At 30.7% G+C, this 26,654-nt stretch overlaps 1 long non-coding RNA gene across 5 annotated transcripts; it reads right to left on the bottom strand.

Annotated features, from left to right (window-relative positions):
- Positions 1-10,604: 10,604 nt before the first annotated feature.
- LOC140882050 (uncharacterized) lies at positions 10,605-25,733 on the bottom strand. Of its 5 annotated transcripts, XR_012150126.1 has the most exons (7): positions 25,571-25,733; positions 24,704-24,874; positions 24,082-24,169; positions 23,713-24,003; positions 23,368-23,557; positions 11,430-11,515; positions 10,605-10,784 (listed from the first exon to the last, which is right to left on the bottom strand). It is a non-coding gene; the product is annotated as an uncharacterized lncRNA (long non-coding RNA). The 5 variants fall into 5 exon arrangements; XR_012150125.1 differs by lacking the exons at positions 10,605-10,784; positions 11,430-11,515 and having other exon boundaries at positions 19,514-23,557; positions 24,704-24,942; XR_012150122.1 differs by lacking the exons at positions 10,605-10,784; positions 11,430-11,515 and having other exon boundaries at positions 19,514-23,557.
- Positions 25,734-26,654: the final 921 nt, after the last annotated feature.

Here is a 26,654-nt window from a genome sequence, read left to right as displayed (position 1 = left end):
TTTGAAAAAGATAGAGCTACTGAAAAAGGAGCAAAAACTGGTAAAGAGAAGACACGTCGTTGGGAAAGAGAGGGGAAAGAGACGAGCGGTGGAGAATCTTCAAGAATAGAAGATATTGATCGGTTGGTAGCTCAGCAACATGTACATTTAGAAATTTTGGAGGATTTTGAAGAAGAGAATTTTGATCAAATATCTGTTTCTCATTCATTGTCCACAACTAATATTTCTAAAGTTGGTAAGAGAAAAATGTCAAAGTTTGATGAAATGAATTATAGGTTTGATACATTGAACAATACAATCTCACAAATGGCTAAGGCGATGGATGTCAATGAACAAAACAAGCGTCGGTGTAAAGAGATATACACTGAACTAACAAAACTTGAAGGAGTAGATGAAGATTTTGTTTTTGCAGCAAGTAATTTTCTTGTATCAAATCCAAATGCAACCGATCTTTTCTTGGGGATTCCACACCATGCTCGTCGTCGCTGGTTGAATTGGAAAATGGACAACTCATCTTAGGATAAATATTGCATAATTTTCTAAATAAAATTTAGGATTTATTGGATTGTGTTGACAAATTTATTGTTGTTTTAGATTCCATTTGGTTTTTTAAAAGAGACAATTTATTGAACTTCAAATTTTCGTATTATATTCCATGATTTATATTTTTTATTTCACGTGAACTATGATTTATTATTTTTTGAATTTTCGACACAATTAATATAGAATAAATTTTAAATTTTAAACTTTAGAAGATTTGGTTTGAAAAGAGTTTGTAATGAAAAGTTTAGTATAATTTTAAATTCCAAATCCAAATTCATATTTCTCCAAACAAAAAATGGATTTGTAAATATCATTTTTAAAATCCAATTCCAATTCTAATTTCAATTCCATTCCAATTTCAATTTTTGAAAGAACCAAACACAGTGTAAAGAACTCAGTCAGATTAGACCTGCTATAGGAATCCACATCGATGTTTTTTTCATCCAACATCCCTCTATGTACATAGAGGGGCCATACAACAACAGTATCTCCAGAATAAAATTGAAGAGAATGAGCAGAGTCCACATCATACCCATCATCAACAGTATTGTTTGTGGTGTTGTCAACATCAACTGCAACACTAGCTTCAACATCAGAAACATTCTCTTTCTCCAGAGGTTTTTCATCAGCATCAGTGCTGGAAACTTCATCAGAATCTTTTTCATATTCAATATCAGCACTCTTGTCAGAGGAGTCATCATCAGAAGATGTAGAGAAGGAGGATTTGTCTTCAAGGTTTGCTTTGCCAGTAGCAAATTCCTCCATCATTTCAGCATCAAGTTCATCATTAGATTGATAAACTGTAAGAGGAACAGAGACTGAAGTCTTTCCTTGCTTGAGGCTCTCAAGGATTTAAGCCAGGGTCCCGTCTTCATCAGAAAAAATGGGATTTCCAGGGACGGTTGTCTTGGTGTTATCATTAGCTGGTACCTCGTTCGAGGAGCTTGATTCATTGCTCTCAGAGGCAGATTTCGTAACGGATTTAGATGCAGATGCAGCAGTAGAGACAGAGGGCTTCTTGCGAGCAACGAACTCGTAGTCACCATCCTCTAAATCATCACCAGATGTATGATTAGGATCAGCCAGTGAAGGTCGATCACCTTTACGAAAACGTTTAGACGAAGTAAAATCTGGGTTGCATCCTGCCTACCTCTTTGATCTTCGGGCGATAACCAGAGCAGGATGAACTCGGTTCAGAACAGAGAAATCAGGAAGATTCTCTACATCGATCTCGTTTCCAGGTTCACCAGGAGCAACAACATCGAGGGAAACTGGTTCTTCAGGCACTGGAACAATTTATAGAGAGGGTGGTGAAGAGTGGACTTCCGGTGTTGCAACAATGGCGGCAACATCGGGGTCCTTGTAACCCATCTCGCTTCGAATATCTTAAGGATCAAGGCCTGCCATTGAAAAAGAGAATTTTAGAGTGAGAAAAAGGGTAGAGTTTGCAGAAAATACAATCGGGATAAAAGGAATTTCAAGAAGAAGATAAAACCCAGTAAAAAAGGAAAGATATATATATAAGATACAAAGATCACAAAAGGTAATATTTTTCCTAACAAACTCATAATTACCCTATTTTGCTTATCTCTCCAAGTTACTAACTGTAACTTTTCTCAACGGAAAAAAGGAATTTTTGGAATCAAGAAATAAAATCTCATATATATGGTAATAATCTGAGTTTGACATCAGCCCAAATATTCCATAAATAACTCCACTTCAGCATAATTCCACTGAAACAAAATTCAATCACTAAAATTCAATTTTTAGTAAATAGGGTAATTCATCAAATTTTGTCTATTCGGAACTGTACCCAAACCAAAGACCTATTTACTCAACAATGCATATGTATGTCCTATTTTATGCCAAAAACAAAGTGTAACATAAAGTAAAAATGCAATCACACGCACATGATATGTTTACAAGTGTAGTGTTGTCTCTCGTGTTGCCAGCATCATCAACAACACCAAAGTTTTTCAAAAAGTATTTGAGATTTACACACTTAATTACCCTTGTTTTCAGAAAATTCAGAAGTGGTCGCATGCACACTAAAAAAAAGGTCTTCATTGGACTCAATTAGGTAGTTTTTTTTCATTTTCTTTCAATTATTTATTATGTTTGTTCATATGACATTGGTCATAAAACTTAAAAGATGAACACTGAATTTGTGAAGCCACCTTTCACATGGGACAAGAACATGGAATACACGTACATCCCTCAACTACTTAGTGGTTTAGTCAGAGTTCTATTTTTCAAGGGCCAGTGGGTTTGAAAAAATTGTTTTGCTGAAAAACTTGGCTCCTGTCGAGTAAGTGCAACAGAAATTAAACACCACACATCACAAAGTGAATGCAGAATGCCTAAAATCCTAAATATACATGAAAAGAAAAACAACAGTTTTATCTATGGTGTTGTAACACCGAAGACAACACCAACAAAGAATTATAATGCACACATGCTGAGAGACCTCCGAATATTAGAGAATCTCTCAAAATCTAATGCTTTAGTAAATATGTCTGCCAGTTGGTTATTAGTTCCCACAAACTCCATTCGAATCATACCTTTCTCTACCAAATATTAAATAAAGTGATGACAAATGTCAATGTGTTTTGTGCGATAGTGTTGAACTGGATTCTTTGATATATCAATCGCACTCGAATTATCACAATAAACAACGGGGGGTCACTCTTAAAACCGTGATCCTCAATCATTTTGTTCATCCAAAGAAGTTGTGTACAACAACTTGCGGCTGCCACCTATTTAGATTCAGCAGTTGAAAGTGACACACAATTTTGCTTACGACTATACCATGAAACCAAATTATTACCTAGATAAAAACACTCACTCGTAGTGTTCTTTCTATCATTAACATCACCAGCCCAATCAACATCATTAAAAACAACAAGATTAGTGTTTGTTTCCATTGTATACCACAATCCCAAATCCAATGTACTCGAAACATATTTCAAAATACGCATAACAGCTTTTAAATGAGTTATCTTTGGATCAGATTGGTACCTAACACATAAACACACATTAAACATGATATCGGGACGAATATCAGTCAAATACAAAAGAATCCCTATCATGATGTGATACATGATGTTGGCAACACCAGCCGCAACACCGTCTTTTCCCAATTTTTCACTCGAGTCCATTGGAGTTTTCATTTTGTTAACATTCTCTTTACAAAACTTTTTCACCAAATTCTTTGCATACTTACTTTGTCAAAGAAAAATAATATCACTTAATTGCTTAACTTGCAATCCAAGAAAATAAGATAATTCTCCTACATGCTCATTTCAAAAGTAAAAGAAATGCATTCAACAAAACTATCAACATGCATTTAAGAAGAAACACCAAAGATAATGTCATCCACATAAACTTACAAATAAGAATTTCACCTTTGGTCTTTGAATAAAAAGGATTTTGTCAACCTCATCTCGTTTGAAGCCAATTTCAAACAAAGATTCAGTCAACTTACCATATCATTCTTGTGGAGCTTGCTTCAAGCCATAGAGTGTTTTATTCAACTTAGAGACGTGATCCAAGTGACGTGGATCCTCAAAGCCCTTTGGTTGTTTCACACAGTGTTTTCATAACCGGACCGGTGATCGAACCGGTCTACCTAAAAAAAAAATCCAACCGGTCGGACCGTTTTAACCGGACGGTCCAACCGAAAAACCGTTTATATAATATAATATAATAAATAATATATTTTGAATTTTAAAAACTCAAAAATATATTTAAATAGACAAAAAATATATATATATTTGTCATAATTTGAAAGCTAAATAACGATGTTAATATATTCAAAATATCAATTATAGTTATAAATTATTTAAATAATGAAATATTTAATTTTAAAAAAATCAATAACTATTAAAATAAATTTTTTTAATGAATTAAAAATTTCAAATAATAATGTATTTACATAAAAAAAATTAAATTTAAAGTTTTAAAAATAAAAATTTAAATTTTCAAAAAAAAAATAAAAAAAATTCGAAAAACCGGTTAAACCGGTTGAATCGGTTGAACCGGTTTTCCGGTTATTCACCGGTCCAACCTGTTCTTGACCGGTTTTGACCGGTTCTGACCGGTTGGACCGGTTTTCCGGTTCTTAGGAGAGAATCGGACCGGACCGGCGACCGGTTCCCGGTCGAACCGGCCGGTCCGGTTCGATTTTAATAACACTGGTTTCACATACACTTTTTCACTTAAAACAACATTCAAAAACACACTCTTCACATTTATTTGACAAAATTTTATACCCATATGACATGCAATAGCAAACAATAGTCGAACTGACTCAATGCGGGCAACATGAGCAAATGTCTCATTAAAATCAACCCCCTCAACCTGCGTATACCCTTGAGCAACCAACCTTGCTTTGTTCCTAATGATATTTCCCGATTCATCGGTTTTGTTTTTGAAAATCCATTTTGTACCAATGACATTACTATGATCAGGAGGTGGAACCAAGAACCACACATCATTTTGAACAAATTGTTCAAGTTCATCATGAACCTCCATATAACGATAGTCGGTTACTCTTTCAAACATGCAAAGAACTCGTCGTGTTTGGTGCTCCTATAACAGTTAATATGGTATTTAGAGGCATGTGTTAAAAAAAGAATAAATGAATGGTAGAAAAAAATGAGATAATACAAGTAACTATACAAAACAAATTTTAATTCGAATATCTCGTAATAAATTGAATAAAACATTTGATTTAGGATTTTTGTAGTTAATTAACTAAATTTTCTTCCGACGATAGTAAAACTTCACGAGTTAGATAACAATCAGAAATAAAAAAATTTGAGTTTGCACAATCCAAATGCTTAAACTATTTCTTGATTGTAGAATCCGAAACAACAGTTTCGGATTCTACAATCAAGAAATAGTTTAAGCATTTGGATTGTGCATACTTAATTTTTTTTATTCATGAATGACATCTAACACTTGTGAAGATTTAATATCGTCGGAAGAAAATTTAAAAAATTAATTACAAAAATCATAAATGAAATGTTTTATTCGATTAATTATGAAAAATCCGAATTAAATTTTTTTAAGTAGAAATTCTTGTATTATCTCGTTTTTTCTTCATCATTCATTTATTTTTTTTAACACATACACCTAGATATCACATTAATTGTTATAGGACCATAGAACATGACGAGGTACTTGCATGTTTGGAAGATTACCCAATTATCGTTTATATGGCGGTCTACAATAGTTGTATGTATTAGGATAAGATAATTCTACTTATATATTAATTGTTTGTATTTTTTTTCTATAAGACATGTTCTTTCACATTTGAGTAATCAAAACAAACTTTCGTATGTTATGTATCACGGAAAGCTTTCGAGAGAATATACAAATAAATGGTACTATAATGTTGTCGTAATGATAGAAAGTTCGAAAGTTAAAAAAATGCATAAGAAAAACAATGTTTAATTATACAAAATAGTTATGACATTGAAAAAGAGTTTAAAAGATACTTGAAAGTACCATTGAAAATGTCTAGTTTACTTTGTCTCTTAAAAAACAAAAGTACCATTTGAAAAGAAATGATTATTCAAGTACTTTTGGTTGCCAATTATTATTATTAATCCTTAAATGAATGGTTTACCATACAGTAAATTTGAGGTATCTATAGTTTTTTTCTTAAATTAATTTTTTTATATTTATTTTATTTTTACAACATCTTTTTATAATGTATTAATTGATATTTTAATACATCTAAACTTATTTATGTAGAAAATGTCAATTGTTCCTCTGTAAGAGGAAGAGCATACCATGAGCCTTTTGGTATGTCTCTTTTTATACAAGCGTTAATTTTGCTAATGTTTTTCATTGAATTGTGATTTATATAATGTTTTTCGTGGAATTGCAACGATTTATGGTTCTTGCATGATTATGATTCATTGCTCATTGACTTAATGTTAAATGTAATTATTTCTTATATTCGTTTTTAGTTCGCAAAATAAACCACTAATCATATAATTTGGGGATTTACTTGTTTAACTGATCTAATCAAAACTTTCTTATTAAATCTATATATGTTTATTGTATTTTTGTGAACATATTAATTGCTTATAGTTCTTCATAACGTGTTGATTTTCCTTAAATTGATAGGATTTTAATTAGGCATTAGCTCATTTTAATTCGATTCCTCAATGATAATTTATTAATGTGTTTTCTCCTCTTCGAATTATATCTCCGGCTCATGCTTTTTCTTTTTATTATTTTTTAATACTGATTTTAGTTTTATTTTTTGGGATATCGGAGCTGGAAAACTATAAGTGTATGTTAAATTTGTTTCAGAATCTAGATAAAGTATATCTAGATATGTTTTATTTCATTCGTTTCATATAATTTATTTGCATATTTTCTTACACTAGGAAAAAAAGCACGTGCGCTGCACGTGAAAAATAATTTTTAAACTTTTATATAAGCAAACTCTTTAAAGTCGAAGTTCAAGCTGTCACTCAGTCATACTTTATCAAAAACTCTCGATAGTTACTCTCAAAAGTTTAACTAAAGTTTCAAAAGACATATTTATGCATAATTTAATATTTAATCTTAAACAATCAATACTAATTAATCTTTAGACAAATCAAATTTAAATAAAGTGAAAGAAATTCCCTACTGAAAATTTATTAATTAGACATTCAGAAAAACGATAGTAAGACTAATTAAATCTGAAATCTTGAGCAATATCAATATTTATAAACAATATTATCTCCCATGGATACTTATTCAAACATTCACTAAATATAATATTTATAAACTTTTCTAGATCTCAAGTTAAGCTTCTTTTACTATAATTTATTAATTTGTAACTAATAATTTAATTTAACATTCACTAACCTATAGCATATTTAGTCTAAATATTTAACACTAAAATAAAATATGTACGCAAATGCACGGTGGCACAATTAGAACGAATTTTCAGAATTTTAGAATTGACCATTAATTTATATGTGTACATACACATTCAGATAACAATTCACCTACTCCAAAAGCATTTGCCTTGTTTAAACTTTGGAGAGTTTTTTTTATATTAGTATGATTGAGTGATGACAATTGAAAGTTGTTTTGATTAATTATCAAGTCACTTTTATAAAAAACTCTCGATAGTAATTACTCTCGAAAGTTTAACTAAAATTTTAAAAGACATATTTATGTAGAATTTAAATTTAATAATTTTAAACAATCAAAACTAAGTAATCTTTATACAAATCAAATTTAAATAAATGGAAAGAAATTTCCTACTGCAACTTTACTAATTAGTCATTCAAAAAAATGACGGTGAGGCTAGAATTTAACATTAATAATCTTAAACAATCTAAACTAATAATTAATATTTAGACAAATCAATCAAATTTTTAAATAAATAAATGGAAGAAATTTCCTACTGCAACTCATTAGTAATTTGCTATTTAGTAAAATAAAGGTGACGATGTAATGAATTTTAGTTATAATTAGCAGTTCACTAAAATAAAGGTGAGACTGTAATGAATTTTAGTTATTAAGCGATAAAGTAATATCCCTTTATGGTATGTCCATCATTACGACGTGAATTTGATTTGTTAAATCGAATCAGTTCTCGCATGTGTGAGAAAGCATGAAGGCGTAATAACAAATTGAAGAATTGAATGAAATGAAATAACTTGTATGTCGTATGATGAAGGAGATAGATGGGTTCGATCGTGTTCTGTAGCGAGATTGTGTTTTCGATTGCGATAATATTTCAGTGGGTTGCGTGAGTATGTGGGTTGGGAAGAGTGAAGACTGAAGAGGCGTGGAGGTTTGGAGGAGGATGACATTTTTTGGGTTTTTTAATATTTGTTTTGTTGTAATTGATAATAATAATTATTTTTATTATTATTATTAGTAAAATAATATTAGTTATTATTATTATTGTGTTGTAGAGGAAAATTTGATGGGGTGAAAGAGTAAATTCACAATTGGATATTAGTTATTATTATTATTGTGTTGTAAAGGAAAATTTGATGGGGTGAAAAAGTAAATTCACAATTGGAGTGGTGAAAATTTATTCACACATTTATATAGAAGATAGATTTTTTTGTTGTAATTGATAATAATAATAATAATAATAATAATAATAATAATAATTAGTAAAATAATATTAGTTATTATTATTGTGTTGTAGAAGAAAATTTGATAGGGGTGAAAGAGTAAATTCACAATTGGAGAGGTGAAAATTTATTTACACATTTATATAGGAGATAGATAATAATAATAATAATAATAATAATAATAATAATAATAATAATAATAATAATAATAATTAGTAAAATAATATTAGTTATTATTATTGTGTTATAGAGAAAAATTTGATAGGGGTGAAAGAGTACATTCACAATTGGAGTGGTGAAAATTTATTCACACATTTATATAGGAGATAGACTAGTAATAAGCACATGCGCTGCATGTGAATAATATACAAAGAAAAACTGACGAAAATAAGCAAATAATTTGGAAATGATCATTTATATAACACTATTGATGTCAAAATAAACCAATATCTTTTGAAAAAAAAATCCATATAATACTACCAATGCCAAAAAATATATATATTAATCAATATTTTTCCTTTTGACATTAATCACTTTAACTTGTACTACTTTCCTTTGATTCATAATTCATCTTGTTCTTTGAATAAATGCAGCTTTTTTTAACTTCCATTTCAAGTATTTCATCTGTGGGATTTTTTGATACATGCATATCATCTTTGGCAACTGGTTGGCATCTTTTGCTTCCTAGGGATTTTGTGTCGATTTCTAACAATGATCGTTGGAAGCCTTCCACTGCTATAGGCAGGGTCTTTTGTTGTTTATGAATGTCTTGATCCATATCGAAAAGAAACACATGTTCCTCATGTAGCAAGAAATAACACATTTTATGGTAATAGTTCCATCATGTAGATCTATTTTGATACGAATCTCAAGCTCCCAAACATCACCAAGTTACACTTAAACTTAGCAAGTGCATCTCTTGAAGTAGTATGGACACAATTGAATTTGGGCAGAATTAGCGCTGATACAAAAACTTTATTATGAGAATTAAAAACCTTCTCAATGTAAGACAACAAGACTGGTGTGTAAATAACACGAGCAAACTAACATCGGCATCATCATATTCTCACCTTACAGGCTCTCAAGGAGACACTTTCTTCTTGTTGTACATAACATGAAGAATAAAATCTAGTAGTCTACTCACCTGGGAATAATTCCAACAGCAAGACAATAGATAAATCTCAATAAAATACTCTTTAAGCCTACTAAAAAACCAAACCGAATTATCCAGTAAATTATAAATAAACTTATCTCTTTCATTACAAATAAATAAAAAGATTCGTTCTTTACCTCTCAACCACTATATTATTAACAACTTTCCATTAATTGTTGTTCCTACGCAGCAACATTTGGACTAAAAAGATACATATTCATATACTCAAAGGAAATCATGAATCTCAAAGAAAACAAACGAAAAGCACAAACTAACATCATCTTGGAATTCATGGGTATCTCTAGTGCTCTCCGGAGTCTCCTTATTTCCAAAGAATACAAACAAACAAAGCCATTTTATTTACATTTGTTTCCAAAATTATATTTTCAATACACAGTTATCTTGTCCTTTGTGATTGTTGTTTTTGTTCAATTGTCTCATAAAATTAATTTTGTTATTGTTTTATATAAAATAGTATTCTTTCAAAATTTTAAATAAGACTTTTATCAAAAATTAATTGAGCAACCCAATGATTTATAAAATGGCATGATAATTATGAAAAAAATGTACTGTTCTAAAGAGAGAAAAAAAATCATTATTTAATTATTTCTTTTAGCTTGATGTTTAACAATTATTAGTAATGTGACATTATATTTCTATTGTCCTTTATTTTTTAGTTGTAATGCCTTTTTTAGTTGTTCATGGCGTGTTTGAATCAGCGAATTTGAATGGTTAGGCGTTGACTTGTCTGTTTTTTTTAAGTATTTTTTGCAAATATGTCTGTATTAATTATTATAGTTAGCAACATGTAATTTAAAACATGGTGTAAATGGTTATAATTATTATAGTTAGGAACATGCAATTTAACACACGATGTAATTGGTAATTTTAGGATATGAAACCTATCATAAGAATTTATCTAGTGAAAGTTGTTTGCATGTGTTCGACAGACGCAGAGCTAGCTACCGTCACCGGATTGTACCCTGTTGATAAAATAAATTAAGGAAAATAAACTGCATGTTAGATTTTGGACATATATTATAGCATATAAAAATAACAGTAAAAAAGGAAGATTTAATGGATATTTTCCGACCCATTACGTACATGCACGGGCAAAATAAAATTGTGTAGAAATGTTAAAATGAGTGTAACCAGTTTTTTCCTTCTAATGATTTTCAGAAGCTATAGTACAAATTGATAATAAAAAAAATAAAGAAAAGTGATTATCATATTTCTTTACAATATAAAAATTTATTACAATGGGCAGTCCAATGATCAATGATGAACCGAAATTTGGTAAACCTGCTTGAGTTGTTATTATTTTTTTATTTTTTTTTCATTTCTTGCTTGGCTCAGATATGCATGTCATCAGATCGGTTTTTGACTTGTGAGTCACTCTTGCAAATGACTTTAACATTAAACCATTTGACGACTACATCAAGCAGGAATTGTGGGGCAACTAATTATTTTACAAGTTGCAAGCAACTGATATCTTTGAACCCATTAGGAACTTTGTTTCACGAACGATTGAGGGTAGAAATGCAAAATGCTACAATGAGAAATGATTATATGAATCTAATTAAAATAATTTAAACACTGAATGTGGATTGATAAAACATTGAATCTACCTTTTGGGTAAGAAAATTGTTGTTCGGCCCATGCTGGGTTTTGCTTTTGATCTGATGAGAAAATTGGCTTTGTGAAGCTTGGAAACCTGAGATGTAACTAAATGGTTGATATAATTAATCTTGGAAGAATTATTGAGAATTAAGGATTCAAATTTTCCATCATATTAGTTAAAGAAATATTTACAAGCATTATCTCTTCAATGTATTTCCTTAAAAAGTACATTTATTAAAGGTCCAATTCTTTAACATTGTATCATTGTATGTAACAGAAGGTTACATAATAATTATACAAACTTAATTATCATGTCAACCTTATATGGCTCCCCTTTTATTTATTGGCTCAAAATAACCATTCTTCGATTCCAAGAGCAATGTATCATGATTGTTCGACCTAAAGAGAATAAATTTTATGTGGTATCTAAATAAATTTTAATTTTAATTACTACATATATATATATATATATATATATATATATTAATAATTAAATTTAGTGGTGATTTTTATAATATCTTAATCATTTAATATTGATATTAAATTTTTAGTTTGATTAGAACACAAACCCTACCCTGGAGGCGTGAATTGGCGAGGGTTTAATCAATTGAGTATATAGATTGTGAATTTCGAATTAGAAAAACATAAATTGTACACAGAAAACGTGAAATGGTGAGGATTTGAATTCACTGATTGAGCATATGGATCGTAACATTCGACAAACAATAATAATTTAAATGAAATTGATGTCATGTGGTACCTGTATGTGGAGTAAGAGGGAGTGCGTGGGCGATTGTTTTATGCAGCGAGAGGTGTGGAAAAGCGCCAAGTGTGTGAGAAGTAATAGTGAAGAGGCGTGGATGTAGAGAACGGGTGTCGGGGGCATGCAATCTTGTTGTTTTCGGTGCAGATGAAGGATAGATTTGCATATATTCTTACCTTTGAATTGTCCGAAAACAATTAACGCGACTAATAATTTTTGCATAATGTAGAGATAAATATTTGTCTACTTCACTTTGCATTCAAACGAAAGTTAAATATTGAAAAAATGATATGACAATACAGTTTGTAAGTAAGTTGTAGAATGAAATTTTCATTTCATTATCTTGATTAGCCGCTGTCTAACAAGTTTTATGATTTCCATACTAAACTGATGTGTTTGTTCAACATAGACAATACTTGGTTGATGCACCTTTTTTTGAATTGAGTTGCTTCTCAAGATGATTTGTTTCTACAAGGACTAGTATTGATGGATCAAAGCTACTAAGTTGAGGGATGATTAGTGAACATATTGTAAAGTGTAAAATGGTGGTAGATTTGGTTATTGAAACTTGCGTTATTGAAGTTATTGAGTTGATGTAATGTTTCAAGTTTTTTATTTATGGTGATCAATCATCTCTTTCATCCTTCCAATTCGAAGATAATTATTGGGTTTGTTTGTTGGTTTTCATTATATAGGCTGCTAATGCATTCAATTCTCTTCAAAAGTAGTTGCATGATCTTCCCAATGTTGTATTTATGAGCAATTGTTTGATCTTTCCAATATTGTATTTATAAATAATTGTTTGATCTTCTCAATGTTGTATTAGAACTGATTATAATTTATATGAACTGTTCTCGCTCACCTGGTCTTGCTCAACAAGTCTCATTTTGGAGCAGTAAGCCTAGAATGGAGCAGTCAGCACTTGAGGAAGCAATTGAAAAATGATTATTTGATTTTTGGGCAAAGTAATGAACAACAAAGTTGTAGCCCTTTCTCTGAGCTTTCCAACGCATCAAAAATGACTCAATTTGGATTTCATATGAGGGAGTTATGCTTGAAATACCAAACTATTCCAAAAATTCTGCTCTGCAGAATTTCAGTGCAGACCTAGAGGCTTTTCAATGCAGTTTATCGGATCTTTATGCTTCCGTTCAGACCTCAACCTGTGAAGATGATTTCTAGATCATGTTCTCAGCTTTGCAATGAATACTGAAACATTCCCTTTGGATAACCGAGCTGCAAGATATAGCGAAAATACCAGAGTTGATCTGTCAAACTGCTTGTCGTCATAAATTCGTTCATTACTCCAATTCAATGTTGAGGCAGCGGTTTGACCTAGCTAATATTTGAATTGGTCCAACTGGTCTAAAATATGATTTGTAGATATTTGAGATGGTTGTTCAATGGTTTTGGAGGCTGGTTGTCACGCCCCGAGCCCAGGCCCGCGCATGCGCGAATGCACAATGGGTCCCTATAGCAACTACTTCGTATTCGTTCTCGTTTTACGAAAATGATTAACCCAAATTGCTATAGAAGTCCATTGTATCTCATTTTAAGCTCATTTTAAACCTTTCATTTTTCTCATGTGGGACAGGGGTCTCACAATCACCCCTCCTTCAGAACACGACGTCCTCGTCGCGACCTGACCTCTCGATCCACCAGCACCATGAAGAGGTGGCTTCCATCATGTAGCACTTTGCCCCGCAGGTTCAAGAGGTGCCTCCCACGCACGTAGCACTTTGTCCCGCATAGCACTTATTTCCCGGGGTCTGCGGGCTGGTGACCGTCTCTGATACCATTCTGTCACACCCGAGCCCAGGCCCGCGTATGCGCGAATGCATAATGGGCCCCTATAGCAACTACTTCGTATTCGTCCTCGCTTTACGAAAATGATTAACTCAAGTTGCTATAGAAGTCCATTGTAGCCCATTTTAAACTCATTTTAAACCTTTCATTTTTCCCATGTGGGACAGGGGTCTCACACTGGTCATTTGGATCATCAAACTATGAGATATGCTTGAAATAAGAAGCTGCGTCAGAAACTTGGTTTGGTTGAATTCGCGTTCATCATCTCTAAACTTCCAAAATGTAATCTACCAACTACACAATTAATTAAATATGTTAAAACATTATAACAAGTTTTGTTATCATTAAAACCAAGATTACTTGCATATTCGAACCCAAAAAAAGTTGTTGATACTTGTTTTTATAATGTGTTGTGGGCTCAAGAGAATGAAGCTCATTTGTTTGTCCTTATATAAAACATAAACTACAAAGACAAAAAAGCCTGAACAATTACACAAAAAATGTTCACGTACGCCTCTCGTATCAAGTTTAATATCAAGAGCGACACTCAAAAGGCTCGCAATTTTCTCTCTCAACTCAAACAACTTAATGTCTGAAGACTGGAAGGATGAAAGAGATGATTGTTCACCATCAATCAAAAAAACTTGAAACATAAATTAACTCGATAATGTTTCAACTCGTCTGAAATATGACTTGTAAATATGTGAGTTGGTTGTTCAATGGTTTTGGAGGCTGGTCTTTTAGATCAAGCTATGAGATGTGCTCGAAATAAAAAGCTGCGCCAAAAATTTGGTTTGGTTGAATTCGAGTTCATCATCTCTTAACTTTCAAAATATAATCTACACACTTAAGTAAATATGCTAGAAACATAATGACAAATTTTGTTATCATCAAAACCAAGATTGCTTGCATATTCGGACCCAACAAAAGTTGCTGATACTTTGTAAGAACAGGGATTATAATGCATTGTAGGCTCAAGAGAGAATGAAGCTCATGTTGAATGTTACTAGGCATTTGACATTTGTTTGTCATAAAACTTAAAGCTACAAATTAAGGAAAAAAATGTCAGATGAGTGTTTATCATAATATGTGTTTTACACAAAAAAGGTCTGAACAATTACACCAAAAATATTCACGTACGCATCTCGTACCAAGTTTAATATCAAGAGCGACACTGAAAAGGATCGCAATTTTTTTTTCTCAACTCAAACAACTTAATCTCTGAAGATTTGAAGGATGAAAGAGATGATTGTTCACCATCAATCAAAAAAACTTGAAACATTACATCAACTCGATAACTTCAACAACGCAAGTTTCAATCACCAAATTTACCACATTTTTACACTTTACATTCTTTTAACTAATCATCCATCATCTTTACTAGCTCTGATCCATCAATCTTGGTCCATGTAAAACAAATCATCTTTGATAAACAACTTGATCAAAAAAATGGTTCATCAACCAAGTATTGTCTTTTTTGTTGAACAAACACACCAGTGCAGTATGAAAATCATAAAAACTGTTAGACGACAACTAATCAATATAATAAAATGAAAATTTCAACCTAGTACATACTTGCAAATTTTATTGCCTTAACATTTTTTCATTATTTAACTTTCATTTAAAGGCAAAGAGAAGTACAAATATACTTACTTCTAGGTCAATTAAGCAAAAATTATTAGTAGCGTTACTTGTTTTCGGACAATTCAAAGATAAAAATATATGTTAATATGCATTATTATGTAAGCAAATATTCAAATAAATTATTTGAAGCAAATAAAATAAAGCATATATTGTTATACTTTATATGGATTTTGAAACAAATTTTATCACACTAATTTTCCAGCCCTATAATCCCAAAATATAAAAACAAAATCAATACTAAAAAAAAAAAAACGAGCCAGAGTTATAACTAAAAATGGGAAAACACAAATTAATAAAATATCATTAAAGAATCATCAAATTAAAATGAGCTAATGCCTCAATTCAAATCATATTCATTTTAAAAAAAATCAACACATTATGAAGAACTATAAGCAATTAATATGTTCACAAAAATACAATCATATATATATATATATATATATATATATATATATATATATATATATATTTAATAACAATTTTTTGCTTAAATCAGTTGAACAAGTAAATATTTTGCGAAATGAAAAACGAATTTAATAATTACATTTAATATTAAGTGATTAAATAATTTATCATAATCATGCAAAAACCATGAATAATTGGAATTTCATGAAAAACATTACAAAAACAACAATGTCATGAAAAATATCAGCAAAATTACATCTTTTTACTTTTACAAGTAACAATTGTCATTTTCTACATAAATAAGTTTAATGTATTAAAATATCAATTAATATATTGAAAAAAAATTTAATTTAAAAAAAAAACTATAAATATCTCAAATTTACTATATGGTGAACCATTAATTTAAATATTAATAATTGGCAACTAAAGCACTTTATTAAACATTTCTTTCTTTTCAAATGTAACTTTCATGTATACTTTAAACTCTTTCTCGATGTCATAAATATTTTGTATAATTAAAAATTGTTTATATTCTCCATTTTTTTCAATCTTCGTACTTTTTACCATTACGACAACATGAAAGTAACATTTATCTATAACTTATTTCGAAAGCTTTCCGTGATACATAGCATTCAAATATTTGTTTTTGATTACTCAAATGTGAAATAAACATGTTTTATAGAAAAATAACTAAAAACAATTAATATATGAGTAGCTTTTATCTTATCTCAATACGTAAATCTATCGTGAACCTTCATATAAGCGGTAAACGTGTACTCATTCAAACATGCAACGAACTTGTCGTGTTTTATGGTCATGTAACAGTCAATACGGTTTCTAGGGACATGTGTTAAAAAAATTAAATTGATAATAAGGAAACGATACAACACAAGAAACTATACAAAACAAAATTTAATTCAGATGTCTCATAATAAATCGAATAAAAAGGATTTTTGTAGTTAATTCACTAAATTTTCTTCCAATGATAGTAAATATTTCACGAGTTAGATGACGATCATTTTAAAAAAAATTGAGTAGCACAATCCAAATGCATAATTTATACCTTGATTGCAAAATCTGAAACATCATTTTTCATTTTACAATCAAGAAATGGTTTAAGCATTTGGATTGTGCATACTCAATTTTTTTTATTAATGAATGTCATCAAACCCTTGTGAAGATTTAATATCGTTGGAAGCAAATTTAAAAAATTAATTAACTACAAAAATCCTAAATCAAATGTTTTATTCGATTTATTATTATTAAACATCCGAATTAAAAATTTGTTTAGTATAATTTCTTTTATTATCTCATTTTCCTTTATTATTGTTTTATTTTTAAAACATGCACTTAGATACCAGATTGATTGTTATAGGACCATAGAACACGACGAGGTACTTGCATGTTTGAAAGATTACCCATTTATCGCTTATATGGCGGTCTACGATAGTTTTACGTATCATGATAAGATGATTCTATTTATATATTAATTGTTTGTATTTATTTTTTTATAAGAAATGCTCTTTTAACATTTGAGTAAACAAAAACAAACTTTCGTAGGCTTTGTATCACAAAAAGTTTTCGAGAAAAGATACAAATAAATGGTATCATCATTTTGTTGTAAAGGTAGGAAGTTCGAAAATGAAAAAAATAGTGAATTGAAACAATTTTTAATTATATAAAATAGTTATATATTGAGAAAGATTTTAAAAGATACTTAGAAGTGTCATCTGAAAATAAATGCCTATTCAAGTGATTTTGGTTGCCAGTTATTAATTCATAAATAAATGTTTACCATATGATAAAGCTGAGGTATCTATAGTTTTTTTATATTTATTTTATATTTTCAATGTATTTTTATAATGTATTAATTGATATTTTAAACATCTAAACTTATTTTATGTAAAAAGTGTCAATTGTTAATCGTAAAACAATAAAAGGACGAGCATGACGTGAGCCTTTTGGTATGCATCTCTTTATACAGGTGTTAATTACGATAATGTTTTTAATGTAATTGTGATTTATGTAATATTTTTCGTGGAATTGCAACGCTTTATAGGTCCTGTAAGATTATGATTCATTGCTTATTGACTTAATATTAAATTTAATTATTTCTTATATTCGTTTTCAGTTCGCAAAATAAAACACTAATCATATAATTTGGTGATTTACTTATTCAAGTGATCTAAGCAAAACTTTGTTATTAAATCTATATATGTTGATTGTTTTTTTTTTTGAAAATATTAATTACTTATATTTCTTCATAATGTGTTGATTTTTCTTAAATAAATAAGATTTTAATTTAGGCATTAGCTCATTTTAATTTGATTCCACAATGATAATTTATTAATTTGTGTTTTTCCCTCTTCGAATTATCTCCGGCTCATGCTTTTTCTTTTTATTATTTTTTAATAATGATTTTAGAATTATTTTTTGGGATGTCAGAGCTGGAAAACTAGAAGTGTTTTGAATTTGTTTCAGAATCCATAAAAAAGTATAGCAAGATATGTTTAGTTTAATTTATTTCATATAACTGCTTACATAATAATGCATACGTAGATATATTTTTACTTTGAATTGTTCAAAAACAATTAACGCGACTATTATTTTTTGCATAATGCAAAAATAAATATTTGTCTACTTCACTTTGTATTCGAACGAAAGTTAAATAATGAAAAAATGATATGCCAATATAGTTTGTAAGTAAGTTGTAGGTTGAAGTTTTCATTTCATTATATTGATTAGCTGTTGTCTAACAATTTTTATGATTCTCATACTAAACTGATTCGTTTGTTCAACATAGGCAATACTTGGTTGATGTACCTTTTGAATTGAGTTGATTCTCAAGATGATTTGTTGCTACAAGGTCCAGTATTGGTGGATCAAAACTACTAACGTTGAAAGTTTATTAGTGAACAGTGTAAAGTGTAAAATGGTGGTAGATTTGGTTATTGAAGTTTGCGTTATTGAAGCTACTGAGTTGATGTACTGTTTCAAGTTTTTTATTTATGGTGAACAATCATCTCTTTCATCCTTCCAATCTTCGGACATAATGATTGGGTTTGTTTTTGAAACAATATTGGTTTTTGGTAGATCAAATGGAAGTTGTTTTGTGTTGTTTTATTCTTAATTATTTTGTTGCTTTGGCCTAGAATTTGTTTGATTTCATTGTATGAGTACACTATAAACATTTTATATTTTTTTCTTATTTCGTTAGAAAATCAATATATCTACGACGTATAGATTTTATAAAAGAAAAGATCCATAACCATAAGTACAAAGCATTGAAAATGTAGTGGTAAGAATTTGATTTCTCACGACTACTAGCGGATCCTGGATTAAGGACTCCAATTTGTGCTTATAATGCCAACATTATGGTTCAAGTTGGAAGGGCATATTTGCAAAAAGGTCCATGTCAACTATCTGACTATGAATTCCGAAAACGGAAATTTGGAGTAAGCCAATGGAGAAGGTTCAATCCTTCATGGTTTAAGGAATTTGGTGATTGGTTGTAGTAGTATAAAAAAAGATGTGGTGTATTCTTTGTTGTTTGTATTGATATGTCTTCAACACAACTAAGGAAAAACAAGAATGAGGAGAAACTTTTGTTAGTGAAGGATTCATATTAATGTTATTAATGTTGGCCAGAATGACAGTGAACTTCATAAAGCCCGAATGAATTGTGAAGCTTTGATAAATCAAGATGAACACATTCAATCAGTTTTTCACAAACGGTCAAAGCAAATGCGGAATGATTATCATATTCGTCTCAATGCTTTGATTGATTGTATTAGAGTTTTGTTGCGACAAGGGCTTTCATTTCGGGGTCATGACGAAACTGAAAATTCTCTTAATCCAGGTAGTAACTTTCTTATCCAACTAGAATTTTTAGATGCTCATAATAAAAGAGATTAACGATGTGATATTGAAAATTGCTCCTAAAAATTGCAAGTAAACATTCCCTGATATTCAAAAGGAAATAGTTAGTGTTTGTGCCACTAAAACGATTGATGTTATTATCAAAGATAGTGGTGTTTCATTGTTAGTTGATGAATCTCGTGATGAGTCAACAAAAGAGCAAATGTCAGTTGTCATCCGTTATGTGGATGGTAGTGGACATGTATACGAACGTTTTATTGAGATTGAACTTGTTACTACTTCTACTGCACTCTCACTTAAGGCCGCAATTGATAAAATATTCTAGGTATAATATGAGCATATTTGATGGAGCTAGTAACATGGAGGGTAAATTTAAAGGGTCTAAAAGCACTCATTTGAAAAGAAAACTAAAGTGCATTTTACCTACATTGTTTTGCTCATCAACTACAACTAGCTCTTATAGTTGTGGCCAAGAAAAATCTTTCGATTTCTTTCGTGTTGTTGTGATGTGATAGATGATGTTGGAGCATCGTGCAAACAGTCGGATTTTCGAGTGAGAAACATTTAGATTTTATTGTCAATACATCGAACAAGTAAATCACCAAATTATATGATTATAGATTTATTTTGCAAATTGAAAAACGAATATAAAAAATATTTACATTTATAATATTAAGTGATTAAGCAATTTGTCATAATCATGCAAAAACCATAAATAATTGGAATTCCACGAAAAACATTACAAAAACCACAATTTCATTAAAAACATCAGATAAATTAACATTAACATTTGTATAAAGAGAGGCAATACAAAAGGCTCACGCCTTGCTTTTCTTATTAAGAGTAAGAATAGGTATTTTCTACATAAATAAGTTTAAATATATTAAAATATCAATTCATAATTAATAAATTATAAAAATATATATTGAAAAAATAAAATAAATATACAAAAATAATTTAAGAAAAAAAACTATAGATATCTCAAATTTACCATATGGTAAACCATTCATTTAAGGATCAATAATTGACAACCAAAAACACTTGAATAAGCATATTTTTCAAATGACACTTCCATGTATCCTTTTTCATAATGTCATAACTATTTCATATAATTAAAAATTGTTTCTCTTCTCAATTTTTTTCATTTTCAAATTTTCTACTATTACGACAACATGATAGTACCCATTTATTTATATCTTTCTTTCCCGAAAACTTTCCTTGATACATAGTTTTCAAAATTTTGTTTTTGATTACTCAAATATGAAAGAAACATGTCTTAGAAAAATAACTAGAAACAATTAATAAATGAGTAGTTTTACCTTATCCTTATACATAAAGTTATTCGTAAACATGCATATAAGCTGTAACCGGGTACTCTTTCAAACATGCAAGGAATTCATCGAGTTTTATGGTCCTATAACAGTCAATATGATATCTAAAGGCATGTGTTAAAAAAAAGAATAAATGAATGATAAAGGAAACAAGATAATACAAAGAACTATACAAAACAAAATTTAATTCAGATATCTCATAATAAATCGAATAAAACATTTGATTTAAAATTTTTGTAGTTACTTTTTCTTCCGGCGATAGTTAAACTTCACAAATGTTAGATGACAATCATGAATAAAATAATTTGAGTTTGCACAATCCAAATACTTAAACTATATCTTGATTGCAAAATCCGAAACATCATTTTACATTTTACAATCAAGAAATAATTTAAGCATTTGGATGGTGCATACTCAATTTTTTTAATTAATGAATGACATCTAACCCTTGAGAAAAATTAATATCGTCAAAGAAAATTTAAAAAATTAACTACAAAAATCCTAAATCAAATGTTTTATTCGATTTATTATGAGACAATCAAATTAAATTTTTATTTAATATAGTTCTGGTATCTCGTTTTCATTTATCATTTTTATATTTTTAACGCATTCACCTAGATATCATATTAACATTTATAGAACCATAAAAAACAACGAGGTTCTTGCATGTTTGGAAGATTACCCAATTATCGCTTATATGACGATTTACGATAGCTTTAGTTATTGGTATAAGATAATTTTACTTATATATTAATTGTTTGTATTTATTTTTTTACGAGACATGTTATTTTTCATATTTGAGTAAACAAAAACAAACTTTCATAGGCTATGTATCACAGAAAGATTTCGAGAGAAGAAAAAACTAAATGGAATTCTCATGTTGCTGTAATGATAGAAAGTTCCAAAATTAAATAAATGGAGAAGTGAATCAATTTTTAATTATACAAAATAGTTAAGACATTGAGAAAGAGTTTAAAGGATATTTAGAAGTGCCATTTGAAAAAAAAAGCTTATTCAAGTGTTTTTGGTTGCCCAATATTTATTTTTAAAATGAATGGTTTACTATATGATAAAGCTGATTTATATATAGTTTTTTTCTTTAAATTATTTTTTTTATATTTATTTTATTTTTTCAAAATATTTTTATAATTTATTAATATTAATTGATATTTTAAACATCTAAATTTATTTATGTAGAAGAATCAATTGTTAAGCTTGCTGATATTTTTCATTAAATTGTGATTTATGTAATATTTTTCGTAAAATTGCAATGATTTATGGTTCCTCCATTATTATGATTATCCAAAAACATGGCCATGGTAGCTGGAGAGCCCTACCGAAAAACGCCAATTATCGCGATTTAGTTCATGTTTATGTCTTGTTGATTGATGATTTTATTTTTATTTTTTATTTGAAGGTTTGAATAGATGTGGAAAGAGTTGCAGGCTTCGTTGGACAAATTATTTGAGACCCGATATCAAGAGAGGGAAGTTTAATCGAGAAGAAGAAGAATAAACAACTCTCAATCTCCATGTCATCCTTGGAAGCAAGTATGAGAAAATATATTCTTATTTAATGTTTTCTTGAGTGGTGTGATCAGCTGAATAAGTTGAAAATATATAGGTGGTCTGCGATAGCAACACATTAACAAGCTCACTACAAGAATTTTTCAAGATTAGCCACGGTTTGGCATTATACCGTGGCTAGTTTTTATTCGCCCCGGTTTTTGAACTTATATGAGTAGATTTAATAGCCTACAGGCTTCTTCAACAACAACTCATCTACTATCCTCGCAGCCACAAATAAACTACATACTTACGAAATAAATGGGAACCAAAGCAAAAAGGTATACAATGTCCAGGAATGCAAGAACAAAAGAAAAATCGAGCATGGGAACCAAACACTCGAGGCATGGAAACTTGGCTAGTTTACAAAAATAATTTTATTTGTCCCATACTCTATTAATTAAATCCAATATTCCTAGGCGACATATACATATATACTCATAAACAGTCAAAGTAAATCGTGTTATAGTTTTAAAAAAACCATTTTGAATTGGTACTTGAAAGCAAGCAACTATGCTACACTCATTTGCAGGTAATAGAGATGAAAATGAACCTGACGAGCAAGCATTGACGGGTGAGCGCGGCTGCCCATAATATCATGCTTGTAAAGGTCTTTATCGAAGGATCGACTCCGTGAATTTCTTTACAGCAAGTGATTTGTATATCTATAATCTGCTGTTTGTTTGAGATGCCGTGAACCACTTGGCATAAGAACCAATAACATCTTCAAGTGATTTGTATATCTACAAAAGAAAGCATTCAAGGGAAACAGTAGTTAGACGATAAATTATGCCATTAATGTTGCCTAAAAAATTGCCTCAAGAAAATTTATATGGACCTACAAGCTTCCTCCATGTGCAAAAATGAATTCAAATTCTGGAACAAGTAAAACAATTACCTTAAACCTGGATTACAGCTGCATGGCGTGAAAAACCACCCTTGCTTGCAACTGTATCCAGAATATATTAACAGCAAAAAATAGAAGTAAATTATAAATTAATCTTGCAAAATGAAACTTAAAATAATAATCATTTATAACCAAAATAACATGCATTCAGAGACGAGGAAGATCCGCCAAAAAAATGAAAAAACATTACTATGGTTACTTGTTAGTGAAATATACAGATTAAATTTCTTTGCAAGCCTTTGGTCCAAAGTGCTAAGATTCCAACCAAGCCATTACACTAAACTGGTCATCAGATGTGTTTAAGTCAAAAACCAGGCAACTCAAACTAAATAAGAGATTCTACTTCGATCCAAGGAATACCTAAAGCTTCAAGCCAAGTCTCTGCGGAATTCTGCATATACTTCGATCCAAGGAATACCTAAAGCTTCGAGCCAGTCTCTGCGGAATTCTGCATATACAACAACCTATCAGCTCATAAGAATTAGATAAGAATAATTAGGGAACAAAAATCATATTACAGAAACATTAATGCGAAGTGGAAAAGTAAAGGCTTGGAAGCAATACTCATACCAACTAATTGAGCTACTCAAATTATCTACTGCCCAAAGGTGACATTAATAATTGAAGCTTCATATTTTTCACACGCTATGAAAAAAGATATGTAAACCAGCAAAAAACCAAGTGATCCATCAAGGTTGGCTGTGAAACCAAGCACAAAAGGTAGGTGAGGCTTCTCGATGTAAATTTTTGTAGGATATCATTACTGTTGCTTGAATATACATCAAGATAAAAGATACAGATGAAATACATTAAGATGAGATTTCAGCTTACCAAAAATACAACCGAAAATACATAGCAAAGTTGATATGAAACTGTTTGCCGGAAAACGCACAGAAGCAGCTTCGAAACAAGATGGAAAAACAGGGCTTCGCTTAGTTAAAATCTTAAATTCCGAATCCAAGCTAAGACACCAAGAAATAACCTGAAATCGGAGCAAAATCGAGGAAGGAGCTGCATAAGAACAGATCACGAACAGCTGCGAACCAGGCTCGTTTTCTTCGATTCAGAGCTTAAATGGAAGCTGGAAAAATTAGGGCTAGGTGAGTGGTTGTCGGCCGACCCATCTCCAGAAGTGACGGCTTCGATCCGACGGCTGCAAGAGGTGAAGGGAGAAAGCGACGGGAAGGGCGTTAGGGTTTAGGTTCCCAAAGATCATTTTTACTGCTTTCAAGGTTGACAAATAGCTAGTGAGAAAATGTTGCACAAGTAAAGCACATACATGATCTCAAAAATATAAAGCCATCTTTCAATTGTAAGTGGTTATAAACAAAAAAGACTAAAATAAGCAGGAAAGAAACATTTCTAAGACCTTTAGCCTTCTGATATTAATAATAATAATTTAGAAAAAAAAAAAAAAAAGAGGCAAAGAGGCACAACACTTTGATTAGCCTGACAACATGATCATCAAAAGAATATTTGGAAGCAACAAAAGAAAAACCATAGTAATCAAAAGCAAAAGAGCTCAGCTCAGGTGGCATGGGGCTTAAAGCCCAAAGTGAAGAACACATTTTACCCAAAATACCGTATTCGTTTCGATTGTTCTTTATTTTTCTTTGATTTTTACATTTTTTTCATTTATCTTTGCTGTGAATCTGCTCAATGTTAATCCATAAGTGGGAAACTTGAAGGAAACTTGAAGGTGAAGGTCATACACTATAATATATAACGTCATTGTGCCATTACCAACTAAAATTTTGAAGTTCACCAAGAATATTTCAACAGAGAAAAAAAAAATTAATGCCATACAATGCATTTACACAAAGAACACTGTCATAAGATGGGGACATACCTTGTCTTTTTCCCAGATTTAAAAAAAAAGGTTTGGATGAACTGCAAAATCGCAGCAGAAAAAGATGAACTGATTTTTTTAATCCTTGCCTTGAAGGATCGAGGAAAGGGAGGATTTGGTGAGGAAGAAGATTACCCTGTGAAATTTTTTCAGAAACCCTACACTTTCCCGGTGACAGACCTCACGCAACAATCACGCTTCCTTAAATAATAAAAGGGGTGATGCTACATGTATATGTATATATATATAGTTTTATACGTTGAGTTATATATTATATTTAAAATTACATAAATATTTTTAATGAATTTTGAAAATATTTTTTCCAAATCAATTGTAAGGATAATTTTGTAATTTCATGTGTATTGTATAATCCAATATGTAGCCCTCTATGTACATGTAGCATTATCCATAATAAAATATCAATAACAATGTGTGATACCCCGATAAGGAAATCACCTCAGCTCAAAGACGACCCTAAGGTAAAGATCAATCCTTAGATAGACAGGATGGTTCAGGAGGTCGGCTCGGGAGATCCGTCAAGCTCCTCCACCACCATCACCCAGCTCGGGAGCTCGGGAGCTCAGTCAAGCTCCTCCACACCGTCATCCAGTTCGGCTCGGGAGCTCAGCTCGGGAGCTTGGGAGCTCAGCTCGGGAGCTCAGGACCTCCTTCAAACTCCTCCACCATCATCTCCATCTTAGGTTGGGAGCTCTGGAATTCATCTCAGCCCCGATGTCAGTAGGGAGTTAGCTCGGTAGAGGGGTTGGACAACCTTGATGAGCTAGCTAAGATGTTAGGATCAGTGCTCGGGTTGAGTTCAGGAGTTCAGCAATAGATCACTCATCCCTTTTCCATATGACCCCAGGTAGTATAGCGTCCTCATGATAACAGTTCAGCTCAGATTAAATGTTTGTTATTTCCTTTGTCAGACAAGATTCGGGCGAGATCTCAGCCTAAATATTCGGGATTGTAATCCCGGGATTCGCGGATTCTTGATAAGGAAGGTAGGCGCTAAATCCGGAGCTCTCTCCTATAAATACCAGGTTCATTTTCATTATTTGCATCCTAATTCTTCACTCGTGGG

This window comes from Henckelia pumila, chromosome 2 (genome assembly GCF_033568475.1).
Source record: "Henckelia pumila isolate YLH828 chromosome 2, ASM3356847v2, whole genome shotgun sequence".
Lineage (NCBI taxonomy): Eukaryota > Viridiplantae > Streptophyta > Magnoliopsida > Lamiales > Gesneriaceae > Henckelia > Henckelia pumila.
The sequence above is the reverse complement of the archived record's forward strand: the minus strand, read 5'-3'. Positions and strand labels throughout refer to the sequence as shown.